Source organism: Colossoma macropomum, unplaced genomic scaffold (genome assembly GCF_904425465.1).
Source record: "Colossoma macropomum unplaced genomic scaffold, Colossoma_macropomum, whole genome shotgun sequence".
NCBI lineage: Eukaryota > Metazoa > Chordata > Actinopteri > Characiformes > Serrasalmidae > Colossoma > Colossoma macropomum.
The window spans coordinates 12,207-18,229 of NW_023495319.1; positions in this window are offsets into that span (position 1 = coordinate 12,207).

A 6,023-nucleotide genomic window follows, 5' to 3' on the forward strand; every position below is an offset into this window, starting at 1 on the left:
CTCACCCAACATCAGTGTCTGACCTCACAAACGCTCTTCTGGATGAATGGGCAAAAAAATTCAACCAATGATCATATTTAGCAAGTGTAGCAACATCCTAGCATCCTAGCAGCCACCTGGAACACCACAGCAAAACAGTAAAAAAAGATGGACTCTGGAGCAGTGAAGGGAAAGCTTAATGCTTCAGCACCAAGACAAAAGAACATCTCTTATTAACCCGGCTGTTCTGGGGACAGTTTTCCATATTCCTAAAATGAAGCAACCGAACCTTGCAGGACCAAATAACACATTATCGCTTCGATAAGTTCTACAGTTAAAATATACCAGACTACACCTAGATACCTTTATTCTGTTTACTGTTTTTACAAAATGGAACGCAACACCTCATAGCTGTAGCTTTATTGTTATTCAAGATGCAACTTCTAGCTGACTGTCTTGCAGTGAAGTCAAACAAACGTGATACCTGTGTTGTGATGTTTTGACAAACACCACATCCATTGCGGTCAGCTTTTGAAAGTGGAGTAGTACTATGCAGCAAGGCGTTATGCTGATGATGATAATGTAGTTCCAATTTTAGCTGAAATGTTTAAATAGGGTCTATCCATGCCGTTTTACTAAACTGTTTTGAAACTTGTTTACACAGCTCTTTGATAGATTTTTGAAGTAAATGCACTAACATGACAGTCTAAGTCCAGAGTTTGTTAGCAGTGTTAGCCTAGCATCTCCCATTGTGAACTAAAGAAGCACACATCAGATATCACACATGTCTTGGTTGATCAACTGTTTCTGGGTTAAATTACAAATCATGTTAATATGAATATAACCCATTCCGTTAAGCATTTAGGCGGGTGTCATGGTTTCCCTGGCCTGTCTTTGCCCTTTTCTGTTCCTGTCTGTCACCTGTTCTTAGCCGTCTGCTGTTGTAGTTTTTGTTTCTGTCTCCACCCCGTCCTGCCTCCTTGTTATCTGTCTGTTATTTGTGTGTAGTTGGTAGCCCTGCCCCTCTTATTAGTGCAGTTTTCTGTACCTAGTCTTTTTTTCTTTCAGTTAAAGTGTCTTGATTTTTTTGTATGCTTCCTTGGTCTTTTTTGTTTCATTGCTATTGTGGATTCCTTTTGTTTTTTTCTCATTAATTGCAATAAAACCTTGGATTTGCAGTTGTATCCTGCCTCCTTGTGTCCTTACCCTTACACCATTACAGCTGGCTTTACACTCTTTTGTAACTAGTTGTTTGCTGCGAGATGCCTGCAACTTAATTTCCAATTTAGACAGTTACACAAAGCAATTCAAGAACAAAGTTGCATGCAACACATTCAGTTACTCTACCAGGCAAATTAGCAGCTCATATGGTTTGATACACTGTACTGTTTTTGCTATAAAGACTTCGGTGTGCAGTTTACATATCTGAAGCATTTTTATTATCTTCATATAGTTTTTAGCTCTCACTGCAGCTCTTTTTATACAGTTTCAATGGTTCTTTACTATTTGTGAGTTTTTTAATTTGATGTGTGTATGTTAAGCCTTTGATAATTAAAGCTTAAGTAGCCATTACAGTTATAGTCACTCATTCTGTCCTAGAAGTGTTCAGAGTTCATCGCAGAGCACATCTCAGTCTGCTCTTCTGTACTAAGTTTTATTGTTTGGTCCCCAAATGAATCTGAGTGCTAAGTACAGTTATATGCCATCAAGAGAGGAGAAAATAACTCTAGCTAAGAAGATTACAGTAAGAGCAGGTTATCAAAGTAGAATAAACGCATCTGACTGACAAAATGAAAACCTACCAACCTTGCACAAAGACAGTTAAGACCATCTCATATTTTATTTTCTTGTCCATCGAGCTGACAGCATTTGCAATCAGTCCTGGGAATTGGTGTTGTTCGATGTGATAACATGATGTGTTTTTGGTGCTTTGGTTATCTGTTTCGTGAACCCTTTTTCCTGAAGTTAAGATGCTTGCAACTGTTGCAGCTGAGTTTGAAATAAGTCGAAGGATGTTTTACATTATGCAACTCAAGTGCAACTAAAGTTGTGTGAAAGTTTCTCTGTGCAATTCAGCCTTTAAGGCCACTTCAGACAAAATGGGCAGGGGCTCGAGCCCATGTGCCATCAACCCCCCCTCCCAACCCATATGCCCATCTCCCCCCATGTCCCTGCACACCAGTGTTAGGAGATGATGTAATTCAGCATTAGTTGCTTTAGTCAGTTCACTTCTTCTCCCTGTTCTTTATTTCTGGCAATTCTCATTTTAATTATGCATTTTCAGTTGGGCAGATCTTTGCCCAGTTGGTAACAAAATGGACAAGCTGTAACTACTAAACAGGAAAAAAACAAAGAATTTTGTCCGAAGGCTGCTCTGTGTTTCACTGAAACCTGGTTCCAGACAGCACTCTAAAACTTCTCAGAAGGAAAGGTGTTGGAATCTGCTTTTATATCAATGAAGGTTGGAGTACTGATGTCACAGCGTTAACAAAATCATGCTGGCCAAATTATTGGAAATAATCTGTACAAAGAAAACTAAGGCAGAACATGATATTATGTGAGAAAAACGAACAAACAAAAAAGCTAAATGCTGAGACTGATCACAGTGTGCTCTGCCAGGGCACATTCACACATCTTTCTATGTAGAGAGAGAGAGAGAGAGAGAGAAAGAGCGTCATGCTTTATATGCTTTATTCTGTGATGAAATGACGAATAAAAAAGTCTCTGAAGCTGTAAAATTATCTGTAAGGTGAGATTGAGGAGGAAACATATCTTTGTTAACTGTAATTTTTCAACAAAACGCCCGAATGATGAACTGAGATCAGTTTTGTTTATGTGCAGCATATATGCAGCCAAAGAATTTTACTTAAATCAGTATATCTATGCTCCTGCAGTCCGATCTGATTACTGTTTAGGCCAAAACATCCTAAAAAAAACAAAGTGTAAACAAATCTGATTTGTGATTAGGACTAGTCAGTGGAAGAGCAGGTCAGAAAGTGGAATAGCAGAATGTCAGTCCTGTTTAATGGTTTTTGTTTGTGGTATCAAAACAGCCACTGGTCTATATTTATGTTTATCTGACTATATTTTGGAGAAACTTCATGATTGTGTTGTGTGAACGTGTCCTTATCAAAATACAGCTGCCCCTATTTAACAGGCTAGTAATCTTTCCAGGCCAACTATTCAATTATACTACAATTATATTATACAGACAACCTATGAAGTTAGTCATGCTTTAATTTTGTTCTGATCACTTCAGAAACATCATGTTCAGGTTTCAAACCCTGTTAGTTGAGCTGAACATGGAGGGAAGGATGCTGTAGATCATGGGATATTTGTGGTGCTCCATGTTCTGTGTGGTCATTACAGTGCCGTCAGGTGTGGCGCACAGATCCTGCCACATCTCCACATCCTGTGGTGGAGCTCCTCTGTACTTTAGACCTGCAGCCAGGTGAACGGTGGCTTTGTAAGGTGGGATGAACTGGAGCAGGAATGCAATCACAGCAATGATCCAGTCTAAAGGCACTGCTGGTAGAAAGTCAGCAAGAGTGCCTCCTGGTGGATACTGTATAAATGCATGTTCATAATTACTGAGCAATGCCAAGTTCTATCATTTCTGAACACGCAGACCAGCCCTCCACAACTTGAAAGTGTTTTCTGTACCGCCTTTTTCAAAAAAAAAACAAAAAAAAACAAAACAACAAATCTAGTCACTTATTTCTAAACATGGAGGCCGGATGGAGCCTTCAGTTTGTTTATTAGAGAGAATACCAGAAGGATGGCGGGGTCCACGGGGTCGCGGTAAAAGGAAAAGCAAAAAAAAAATACAGAAAAAACAAAGAACAGAACAAGGAGCAGCTGGAGAACCCGACTGGGAAAAACAAGCACAGGTGGAAACAGAAAGTGAAACAAAGATCACGAGAGGGCTAAAAAAACACACAGGTGATTTAAACAACAGGTGAAGGGAGGGAGCCAAGATCTTCCAAAACATAATCAAGGACCTCCTGTGACACACAGCTTACATACATTCATATGTTTTGTATTAAACCTTCTATTATGAAAATGCATTTAAATGTTCTATAATGTTCTATAATAATAAATGCAATTTATACTAATATTGTAAAAGATAAGTGCTTCTCTTTGAATGAGTGCTCGTTTTTAGATCTTTATATTTAAATTCATGTCCAGTCCTTCCCTAGACTAAAATACTAAATTATTAAAAATAGGAAGTACTAATAGTGATATAAAACACTGTCATTCTGTAACAAGGCAGAATAACTCAGGTGCTCGTGGGTAAAAAGAGAAAGCGAGGCTTTAATGTTAGAACCGTGGTCCAAAAACGTGGTCAGAGAACAGGCATGGGTCGAATCCAAAAATGACAAAAAACATAAAAAGACAAACATAATCTAGCAAACAGAATTCAAAGGGAAAAGGCAAAAAGGGCAAAGGTCAAAATACCAAAACACAGTCAGAATCGGAATAATCACAATAGACAGAAGAATAACGCTCAGGAGCTCTTGGAACAGGTAGCAATACCTCGTAATGAACTAGTCTAAAAAGCCCGGGCTTAAGAACAGGTGTAAGAAGTTAGTACTCAAGGGACAGAGAGTGGTGATTGGAGCGAGATGGAGGGCTGAGAATCATGCGATCCCCCTGGGGATTCTGGGAAGTGGAGTCCCTAGAGGCCTCTGAGCCTGAGGGATGCGTGACACATTCATAGACCAATTTCATTATAATGCACGCATCTGCTCAGCACAGGCACAACTTCTGCAAAATGATGACAACATAGCCGAGTTAAAATCAGACAGATAAGACATACAAAGACGAGGAAAAACAACAGACTTATTCAGCAGACTTAAAAGTCTAGCTATGCTTTGATGCCTGGATGCATTAAAGAAGATGTTTGTTTTGACATTTTGACAGAGTCAAATTTATCTTATGTAGAAAAAGAGCATCGTAAGTACCAAATTTACAGGCCACAGATAGCAGCATTATTAAACTGTGTTTCTGGTGTTGGATGGGTAAAGAATATGCAACTCTATCAGGGATGGGATCTCACTTTTGCATGTACTCCAGGTACATCTTTTGACCGCAGCTGGAGCTTCAAATTTAAACACTAGGACTCAGAGTGTAATGTTTTGATTGGCCATAATACAACGACAGCGCTCACAGAAAACTAAAATAATTTATTATTTTAAAAATAATCTGTCCCCGTTTGATTGGGTGGGCCTGTGATCATCACAGCATTGTTGTGGTTCTTGCAGCAGTAAAGAAGACTGCAGTCTGTGGTGTAGTAGACACTGAAGCAGTTCTGTAACTGATAAAGAAATACAGTGCCTCACAGTGGCAGCAGTTGGTATCACTATCCTTGCCTTCACTGTTTAGTACTGAGTGTTTATATTGTCTTTTGGAAGGAATAAGAAGGTAATCCTTGTTTAAACAGCTAGCAAAAATACAACCCCATTTCCAAAAATGTTGGGATGCTGTGCAAAATGTAAATAAAAACAAAATGCAATGACGTGCAAATCATTTAAAGCCTATATTTAATTGAAAATAGTACAAAGACAACAAATCAAATGCTGAAACTGAGAAATGTTATTGTTTTTTGAAAAATTCATTCATTTTGAATTTGATGCCAACAACATGTTCCAAAAAAGTTGGGACGGGAGCAACAAAAGGCTGGTAAATTTGTGTAATGCTAAAAAACACCTGGTGGTTAATTGATAACAGGTCAGTAACATGATTGGGTATAAAAAGAGCATCTCAGAGAGGCGGAGTCTTTCAGGAGTAAAGATGAGGAGGGGTTCACCACTCTGTGAAGACTGCACCATCAAATAGAGCAACAATTCAAGAATAACGTTTCTCAACATAAAATAGCAAAGAACTTCTGCTTTTCATCATCTACGGTTCATAACATCATTAAAAGATTCAGAGAATCTGGAGAAATCTCTGTATGTAAGGAACAAGGCCAAAAACCAGTATTTGCTGGCTGTGATCTTTGGGCCCTCAGGCAGCACTGCATTAAAAACAGACATGATTCTGTA